This window comes from Chelonoidis abingdonii, chromosome 6 (assembly GCF_003597395.2).
Source record: "Chelonoidis abingdonii isolate Lonesome George chromosome 6, CheloAbing_2.0, whole genome shotgun sequence".
In the NCBI taxonomy this organism is placed as follows: Eukaryota; Metazoa; Chordata; order Testudines; family Testudinidae; genus Chelonoidis; species Chelonoidis abingdonii.
Window position 1 is genome coordinate 23998774 of NC_133774.1, and position 11000 is coordinate 24009773.

Consider the following 11000-nt stretch of genomic DNA (forward strand, 5'->3'; position numbering starts at 1 on the left):
GGGGGAGGGCACCGGAAAGAGCCGCGGCCGGGGGGAGGGACCCTGCGACGCGGCTCGGGGCGCGGGGACTCCCGAGCAGGGGGGGCGGGAAGTCCCCACAGGGAAAGGAGAGGGGCGGTTGGGGGCGCAGGGATCCCCCAACAGGGAGAGGAGAAGGGCGCAGTTGGGGGATCCCCAGGGAGAGAAATGGGTGGGAGCGCTGAGATATGGGGTGGGCCAAGGACGTGAGGGGTGGGCGTGTGGGATCTAGGGGGTAGCCAAGGACCCGGCGGGGTGGGGACTAAGATCTTGTGGGGGGCGTGGGGCAGGGTCATCGGGGATTGGGGACAAGGACCTTGGGGGGCTTGATGGGGGGCAGGGTCATCGGGGATAGGGGACAAGGATCTTGGGGGGCGGATGGGGGGCAGGGAGGAGAGGAGAAGGGGGTAGTTGCGGCGTGGGGGTCCTCTCAGGGAGAGAAAGGGGGCCCGTGGTTGCAGGGATCCCCTTAACAGAGGGAAAAGGGGGCCCCCCGGGGTGCAGGAATCCCTTTCACAGAGGAAGAAGAGGGAGCTTGGGGGGTGAGGATTCCTGTTCGGGAAATTATTGGGCAAACGGGTGGGTTTTAATTTGCTAACAAATTAAGTTGAGGGTTTGGTTTTACTAAACCAGAACTGGAAGTGGTTTGGATCTGGGATTCCTTTTATCCCGATTAATAAAGTCTGCATGCTGCTGAGGATAACTGGCTTCAATTTTGAATCATCTCTGATTATTAATGATAATGTGAATGAAAGCTGGCAGGTGTTCCCTTAGTGCAGAGGGAAGATAGGCACAGTGTGTGCTGGGAACTAGTAAATCATGTTATCTGTGACTCTAACACCAAACCAATATTCAGCCACTGTGTTAAAATAATAAATGTAATGTTATGGTGCAATCCAGCTCTCCCCAGAAAATTCAGACATTCTGAGGATCGCTTGCTAATCTAGACTGTATATCGGGTAGGCAACCTATGGCACGGGTGCCGAAGGCTGTAAGCGAGCTGATTTTTCCAAAGTGGCAGTCACACTGCCCAGGTCTGGCCACCAGTCCAAGGGGCTCTGCATTTTAATTTAATTATAAATGAAGCTTCTTAAACATTCTGAAACCTTATTTACTTTACATATAACAATCGTTTAGTTATATATTGTAGACTTATAGAAAGAAACCTTCTAAAAAGGTTTAAAATGTATTATTGGCATGCAAAACCTTAAAGTGAATAAACGAAGACTTGGCACACCCCACTTCTGAAAGGTTGCTGACCCCTGCTGTATATTCTCCAGGGCAGGGACTGTAATTCATTATTTGTTAGATGAGGAACCCAGCATATATCCGGCATGGTATTTCAGACATGGACATTGTGAACAGGAATTTTAAAAACAATTTGAAGGATTTCTGAAGTATCTTTTTGAAAACCCAAAGCAAAATTCTTCAATTCGGAGAGAGATAATGAGAAATACCCTTAAAATTCATCCTTGATGAGAGTCTTTGTCTTCACAGAAGAGTGAGACTTGGCAGGTCTCGAATTGTGAACTAGATGCCACAAACAGTAACACTTGTGCTTAAATTTAATCAAATGAGTAGTACCATTGACTTCAGCAAGACTATTCATGAGAGTAAGAATACTCATATGCATCATAGTTTCCAGCCTAAGGACCAGATCATTCAAATTATAATTTTCTAAAAACAAGTCTATTCTCAGTTTAAACTCATATGTATCCTGTGCCAAGGGATTATATCCTACATTGACTGGAATGAGTTAATCTAATCTCTAACATGAGTGATTCTATAATTTCTTAAAAGCATAAAGAAACATATATCCAGTCCTCTATGCTAAAGTAAAGTATTATCGCTAGCATTTTGGTGGAGCTTTCCACACAAAAAAAGGTGGCTGGAGGTATATGTATTTCAGAATGTTCCTCTGTATTATTCTAGCAGAGAGATTGTCAAACAAGGAGAAGGGCTCATCAAACTTTCTAAGGGGCACAGTGAGCGTGGAAAGCCTGTATGTATATTGGTCTGCCGTGAATTAGCTAGGTTTATCACATCACCTACCTTCTCTCTCATATCCTGGGACCAACACAGGTACAACACTATCTAAAGTAAAACACCTTGGGACAATAAGTTTGCTTTACCTGGGAGAGGACACTTTCTCCTCTATCTGAAGGTTGTGAGGGTTGGGAAGTAATGGAAAATTACCAAGAGGCAGAACAAAAGAAGCAGGTGACCCCAGCAGGAGTGTATAAAGCAGGGGTCTCAAACTCCATTTACCTTAGAGCCAGTACCAGTCCTCAAATCCTCCCAGTGGGCCAATAATGGCACTGAAGATGGTGTTCATGCCACCTCCCAGCCTGTTTCCCACCCTTTTACCTCGCTTCCTTGGCCTCATGCTACCCTAGCTGACTCTGCCCAGTGACTAGTGATGCTGCCTCCGTGGCTGACTCTGCCTGGCAACTAATGATGCTGCTTCTATGGCTGATTCTGCCCTGAGATTAGAGATGGTATCTCTGTCCCTCTCCCCCAGCCAGTGGGAGCTGTGGGGAGCAGCACCTGCCGCAGACAGCTGGGAGCATGGCTGCATGGGCATAGGTGCTGACTTCCCCGTTTTCTCCTGGGTGCTTGACCGTTGCTGTGCCCCTGGCCTCACCCCCACTCCACCCCTTCCATGCAACCCTGCCTCTGTCCCCATTCCAACCCCTACCCCAAATCCCCGCCCCAGTCCCGCCTCTTCCCCTGAGCGCGCTACGTTCCCCCTCCTCCTCCTCCCTCCCAGCATGCCACCAAACAGCTGTTTGGTGACAGCCAGGGGGAAGTACTGGAAGGTAGGCAGAGGAGTGGGGACACAGTGCACTCGGGGCGGGGAAGGAGGTGAGGTAAGGTGTGGAGGGGGTGAGGGGACTTGGCTGCCAGTGGGTGCAGAGCACCCAGTAGTTTTTCCCTATGGGTGCCCCAGCCCCAGAGCACCCACAGAGTTGGTGCCTATGTTCATCGGTCTCTCCTCCACATCTCTGCTGGCAACAGCAGGGTTAGGGAGCCAACCTGCCCAAGGTGAATGACAGGATCCCAGGAGCAGCAGGATGGAGCAACATTGGTGGTGGGGGATGTGACTCTCTCCTGCCTGCTGCTCTCCCCCTTTGCTGGCAGCCATGAGGGCCGGATGCAAGAACTATGCAAGGGACTCATAGGAGAGAACCCGGGTAAAGAGCCATCTTGTACCAATGTAAGATGGAGGCTGTTGAAGGGGCAGGATGGAACACAGATTTCTCGGGGAAGGGGTAAACTAGTGAGGAATATTATGTTTACAGTGAGTTATTTTGTATGATCTGTACTCTCCTGTGTATTACATGATTAAAAATAAAGAGCATAAAGTTGATAGATTGAACAAATTGTTTGTCTGTTGACTACTTCACAAATACTGCATCTTCCTGAGCAAGTTACACTGTAACCCAGAAGCTTCACACCTGTTGGGTGAAGTTCTGGGTGAGGGATATGTTTATGTGTGGGGGAGCCAGAGGGAATTAAGGCTGAGCCCAGAAGGGCTAGGGGGTTGGACAGTAGGTTCCGACACTCAGAAAAGGGAATGGTGCCTCAGAAAAGGTTTGCAGACTGAGTGTGCACCTTGGGATCCCAAGATTGGGGCAATGGGTAGGCTCCATTCAGCTATCAGAAGCTTAATCCAAACCCATGGATCCAGAGCACACGGACTTGGATTCCCCTCACAGCAGTCCTAGTGGGTGGCCAGGAAGGGGAGCTGGCTAGTTTCTGAGACACTTCATATGTTTTCTTTTGACTTTTATCTTCTCTGACCTTTAATTCTCATTTCTATCTTATTCTATAATAGGCAAAGAATAAAGAAAAAGATGCAGTATTTGGTTTAATACTTTATCGTGAATTGGTTCAATCCTTCACCTTCTGTTGGTTTGTAAATATTGTACATTTTTTTCTTTTTATTACTACAAATTTATACATTTATTATTTCTTCCATCAATCTGCATTCTAAAGTGAATGTTATATTATGTACAGCTAAGAGGAGCAAGAACAGTTATCTGAAAAGAAGAAATGTTCCTTGTAGCTTACAATAAAAGAGAGCTTGGGTCTCAGTCCCAATGATAAGAGATAGTCAATAGTCATTGTATAGTCTCCTAAGAACTCCACTGCTGTTTAGCCAGTTCAGGAATGGCTGAATGATGGAACTGTCTGAAAGGTTTAAAGGAGAATAGGATCCTCATCTCAGTAGCCATTACTTTGTTGAAGATCCAGTTCTCCATGGTACTAAAGATCCTTAACCACATGAGTGGTTTTATATAGATCCTGGTCTCTGCCAAAGTAGCCTTTGTCAGAGATCTTCTCCAGCACAACATATGCCTGTAGACTAGATAAATCCATTTGCCCCAATCTCAGAGGCAGGCAATATCACTGGGGATATGTCAAAAGGCACTGTTGCATTCCTCTCCTAAATTTTTTTTTTTAAAAAGGCTTCCATGTGTTGGACAGTGGAATTTAAGACATGTTCTCCATCTGCTAACAAAGGCACATAAGGAGTCAGCTATGGTGAATAATGCTAATACTGGCCTGTGCGTGTGTTGTGGTGGGAGCTTTTTGTTTTGTTTTTCTAATTAATATAATGACATACTCCTCCTACCCTCCAGACTCTCGTGTACAAATTTGGGGGTCGTGGCTCACGCTGCTTGTTTTAATATCCATAGCTCATGGTGCAGGGGTTGGACCCTCTATTATTGTGTTTCTAGGGCCCCATGTTGCCATTATCCACCTTTCACCAGGAGTTTACACTGAGTGCTGGTATTCCCTATAAAGTTGTGGCAACACAGTGCACCACTCTGTAGAACTAGAAATTAAGTTTAATAACTTTTTGAGGTTTTTCAGCTTGTTCTTGTATTGGATACTAGATATCAACAGGGACTGTCCAGTGCTATGTTTCGTGGGGATACTGCTATTAGATTTTTTCCCCTATCTCTGCACAAACAAGCAACATAAGAAAATTGAAATTTAAAAAATGTGTCATTGGGGTGAGGGTTGTATCTCAAGAATCCCATGACCAAATTATCCCAAATTTGCACCACAAACTTAACCTTGATTCCTCCTGAACTGACTTAGCAGTGTTGAAGCCAATTGACCATATAGATGGATTTTGGAGAAGCTGGAAGATTTAGCTTTACCCAGCAATGCTACTGCAACTTGAAATGGGTGTATATCAGGGGTGGGCAAACATTTTGGCCCGACGGCCACATCTGGGTGTGGAAATTGCATGCAGGGCCAGAGCAGGGGGTTGAGGTGCAGGAGGGAGTGCAGGGTGTTGGAGGGGGTGTGGTGTGCAGGAAGGGGTTCAGAGCAAGGGGCTGGGGCAGAGGAAGGGTGCAGGGCATATGAGGCGGCTCAGGGAAGGGGGTTGGGATGCAGGAATGGGTTCAGGGTAGGGGTGTGGAGTGCGGGAAGGGGCTCAGGACGGGGTTGGGGTGGAGGATGAGGCAGGGGCTCAGGGGGGTTGGGTGCAGGAGGAGTGCAGCAAGGGGATCAGGGCAGGGGGTTGGGGAGGGGTGCAGGGTGTGGCAGGAGGCTCAGGCCAGGGAGTTGGGGTGCAGGCTCGAGGCAGCGCCGCTTACCTGGACCAGCTCCAGGGTGGCAGTGGCTTACACCGGGGCCAGGGAAGGCTCCCTGCCTGCTTACCCTGGCCCCACGCTGCTCCAGGAAGTGGCCGGCACTGTGGCCCCTGGTGGTGGGGGGTCAGAGGGCTCTGCATGCTGCTCTTGCCTGTGGGAACCTCACCTGAAGCTCCCATTGGCCGTGGTTCCCCGTTCCTGGCCAATGGGAGCTTTGGGGGAAGTATCCACTGGCAAGAGCAGTGCGCGGAGCCCTCTGCCCCACCCCCCAAGGGGCTGCAAGGACATGATGCCAACCACTTCCCAGAGCGGCATGGGGACTGCAGCACCACTGGAATGGCAATCCTATGGGCCGGATCCAAAGCCCTGAGGGGCCGGATGTGGCCTGTAGTTTGCCCACCCCTAATGGATATACTCTTGACGTGCTATGTATAGGTATGGTAATTATAGATAAGGTTTTGTTTACATACAAAATTGCACCAGTTTAAATTATACACTGACTCAGTTAAACTATACAACTTTTTCTGTGACCAAGCCTTAAATAAAAAAACCTTACAAGCTATATTTCATGGATATTAAAACAAAACACTTATCGGTACACAAAAGGAAAAGGGGATTTTTATCATTGTTAGACTCAAGAGACAGAACAAACTGTGCCAGAGCTGAGATTAGTGATGAAAAGTAAGTTGAAGGTAGAAAGTATCTTGAGGTCTGATTTGAAGTAGAAGAAGGAGCTTACTTGGTGCACAGGAAAAGAGAGCCAGTTCCAATCATAAGGAACAGAATGATAAAAGACATGGAGTGGTGAGTAAGAGAAGGAGCAGAGGGAGTAAATGGAGAGACAGATGAGCAGTAGCAGAAGACCAGAGCTAATCATCAGCTGACTATAGATAATACACTGGTGCTACAGTAGCTGTTTTTGTTTTTTCTCTTTGAGTTTCTGCTATACCTGTTTTTATAGTCTAGTTGTTCTATATTTAGTCAATAGCCATGTTTACACAATAATGTACATGCTAATTTAATATCTATTAAAGCCGTGAATGTCTGGGACCTGGTTACCTAAGAAACCCTATATCCCATCACAGGACTTTTGGTCAGCTGAGATTCTCTTGCTGAGTGTTCTCAGAGGTGAACTCTCCAGGTCTTGCTACAGAGCTTTCCCAGTAGAAGGGAGCTATAGAGTTGGCTCCCTCTGACAGTCCAGAAAAGCCTAGTTTTGTCACTTCTTAATGTACCTAGTGTGACATTGCACCCCATAATGCTTTATAGAAATATGCTTATGGAGTATAAATATGATGTAACTGCAATATGTTTTATGCTAGATATGCCATGTAACATATCTTTGCAACAGTTATAATCTACAGAATATAGTCATCCAATTTGTATGCATGTATCATTTTTATATTTGATGTTGTTAATATTGGCTATGTATTTGATTCTAAGTAGCCTCAGTGAAGCATTTAGTCAGCTTCTTGAAAAAGGACAGTGATGGGTTGTATCACAGAAATGCCCCTGGGAGCTGCCAACTGATGTGCCAAGACTACCTCTGCTCCTGTTTTTCCTGCCAGCTCAGGACTCCAGCACCCTGTCCTGCTGAGCCAGACACTCCTGTCTGCTCCAACAAAGATCCAGGGTCTGAATTACTTGCCCCAAAGCTGCAGGTTTACCTGAAAACAGTTAACAGAAGTGTTCCTGTCTTTAGCAATCAGATGCCCAACTCCCAATGGGGTTGTAACAGGGTGGACCCCTGCTCCTGCCCTGAAGGGGTTAAAAACAGCCCTGGGAAGGGGCTGTGGCTGGAGAAAGCAGACTTTAGGCTGGGGCAAGAAGCCTGGGCTGATTGGGGAAAGTAGACTCAGCTGTGGCCATGCTCCAATCAGGCCCAGCTGGCCCCTATAAGAGGCTGTGAGCCAAAAGCCAAGACAGTCTCTCTCTAGCTATAGAGGGAAATGGGCCTGGCTGCAGGGAACTGGACATATGCTGCCTGAATGAAGCAGGCTGGGGAGCTCTAGCTTGGAAAGCCCCAGGCTGCAGCCTAGCACTGGGCAAATAGGTACTGGGGGTTGCAGAGGGCAGCCTGGGGTAGACCAAGGCAGCAGGTCCAAACTCTCCTTTCCAGTGATGAGTAGGCTGATACTGCAGTCTGCCCCAGGCTGTGGGGCTAGATAATGACTGGCAGTAGCCATATACTGAGGCAAGGTGGGGGGTTCCCTGGGGAGGGGAGACCCTGAGAGAAAGGGGTTACTGCCTGGGAGCAGCTCCTCATGTAAAAGGGCACTGGGTCGAGGGAGGGACACAGGGGCCAGAGGACAGATGGATCACTGGCCTGCAGAGGGCACTCCAGAGCTGGAATTGAGCTAATTCCCTGAGGACGCCAGTAGGAGGTGCTGCAGGGGTGAGGCTGCATGTCTACAGGAGTCTAAACCCAAATGAATCTATTTTACCCTGCATAAGCTTTATACAGGGTAAACTCAAATTGTTCGTCCTCTATAACACTGAGAGAGAGAGATGCACAGTTGTTTGCTCCCCCAGGTATTAATACATACTGAGTTAATTAAGTAAAAAGTCATTTTATTAAATACAAAAAGTAGGATTTAAGTGGTTCCAAGTTGTAAAAGACAGAACAAAGTAAAATGTGCAAATCTATGTCTAATCAAACTAAATACAGATAATCTCACCCTCAGAGATTCTTCAGTAAGCTTTTTTGCAGACTAGACACCTTCCAGGCGTGGGCGCTATTCTTTCCCTGGGACAGCTCTTGTTCCAGCTCAGGTGGTAGCTAGGGATTCTTCATGATGGCTCTCTCTCTTTTTTGTTCTGTTCCACCCTTTTATATATCTTTTGCATAAGGTGGGATTCCTTTGTCTCTTTCTGGGTTTCCACCCCTCCTCACTGGAAAAGCACCAGGTTAAAGAAGGATTCCAGTGTATACTGTAAGGTCCCAAGCCTTCATTCCTCCCAGCCTGACTCACAGGAAGGCTTGCTTGTAAACAGAGCCCCAGTCAATTGTCCTGGTTGATGGGAGCCATTAAGATTCCAAACCAGCATTAATGGCCCACACTTTACATAATTACAATAGGCCCTCAGTTTATTTCATATTTCTAGTCCCAGATACAAGAGTGTTACATTTATACAAATAGGATGATCACACTCAGTAGATTAAAAGCTTTGTAATACCTTACAAGAGACCTTTTGCATAAAGCATATTTCAGTTACATTATATTCACTTATTACCATATTTTTATAAAACCATATAGACTGCACAACGTCACAAGAACTATTCTCAGTAAGTGCCCAGTCAAGAAACACTTAACTTACAATGGGCTTTAGGAGAAGCCAATCCACATCTGAGCTTTCCTGAGAACATTCAAACTAACATGCAAACAATGGCATTGGCTTACCAAAAGCTGAATCCTTTATAGACGTGACTTGCCCAGGTGGCTACAGACTCCATCTTGTTACTGTGATTTTGCACAGGAGAACAAATAGGTTTCCACCCACAAGAGAGAGAATATAAAAGGCCCTGGAAACCCCTCCATTTTGCCTTCAGCTGGCTCATGAGATGGCCTCTCCACCCCAAAGAGATGCCTGAAAGAAACTGGAACAAAGGACAGTAACTACAGGAATGTGAGTGATTGCTGGACCCAGACTTAGGACGGAGTCTAGTTTGTGAAAGAAGCTTATTGGAACATCTCTGAGGATGAGATTTACCTGCATTTAGTTTCCTACTATATTAGGCTTACACTTGAGTATTTTTGTTTTATTTTGTTTGGTAATTTACTTTGTTCTGTCTGTTATTACTTGGAAACACTTAAACCCTACTTTTTATATTTAATAAAAATCACTTTTTACTTATTAATTAACCCAGAGCAAGAATTAATACCGGGGGGAGCAAACACCTGTGCATCTCTCTATCGTTGTTACAGAGGGTGAACTATTTATGAGTTTTACAGGGTAAAACAGATTTTTTTGGAGTTTGGATCCCATTGGGAACTGGGTGGTAGAGACTGGAGCACTTAAGCTGTTTTCAGTTAAGCCTGCAGCTTGTGGGGGATGTAGTTCAGACCTGGGTCTGTGTTTGTAGCAGGCTAATGTGTCTGGCTCTACAAGACAGGGTACTGAAGTCCCAAGCTGCCAGGGAAAACGGGCTCAGAGATGGTCCCAGCACATCAGGTGGCAGTCCCAAGGGGGTCTCTGTGACCTAACCTATCACACATAGGTTATCACTTAACATGATGTAAAGTTGGTAGCATATTTTCTCTATCAGCAACATGAGGTCTTGGGCTTCCCTCTTGGGGCAGATCAATGAGGTTTTTTATTTTTGTGGCAATCAGTGCTATTGCCTAGAAAATCTTGGAGGCTTAGTCCACATTTTGATTGAATTGGTCCAAATTAAGGTGCAAAGGCAGATTATTTTCAGAAACAGGACCATGGAACATCTAGCCCAAGTAAATCATTTGGAACCACATCTTGACCACGTTGAGGTCTAGAGTCAAGACCCCACATCTTTGATAAGGCCTAACCCTAATAATACCATCTTTACAGAACCAACCTACAATTGGTGAGACTGAAGAGAATAAAGTAGAAGGCAAGAAGAAGAAAAAAGTGAAGTAAACACCCAAACATATACAGAGGGAATGAACGAGGATATGACAACATTGTCATCATTGGGGCATGCTCAGGTCTGATCTAAAGTCCACTGGAGTAAATGGAAAGTTTCCAGTGGATATCAGTAGGCTTTGAATTAAGCCTTCAAAGCCGTCCTTAATTTTTGTATAGTGCTGAAATACAAACAGTAACAGGCATTTTAGGAAACCATAAGAAAGATAAGTGTTATTAAAGTGAGCCCATTTCAAACAGGGTCCCTGAATGTCAAGTGTTTCCAAATTCTCCCTCTCCACTGCTGAATTCATAGAACTGCTAGTTCCTGGAATCTTTAACACACACAAAAAAAAAAAAAAAAAAAATTCTCTTCTCCCTGAAAGCTACTAGCTAAATTTTTAAGATATGATGCTTGCGCATAGGATTGGATTGGCCAGTTTGGGACAAAAAAGCCTCTGATAAGGGTTTAACATTCAATAAATAATTTTACAGGTTTGGATGTTACATACATCAAGAGTGATAATGCCCTGTTATAGGAAGATAAATTTTAAATATTATAAATAAAGCATTAAAAATAATAGTTACACAAAAAAACAGTTAAGACCTTGGTTGTAAAAGAGATACAGACCTGGCCATTCATTTGCAGGTTGGTGGTTAAAATACAGTCAGGCTCAACAGCAACAACATTAAACTCTTTTCTGAAATCAGATCAATGACCTTTGTAAAAATTAACTGGAGGTTTCACATTCAGGAGGCTACCACCAA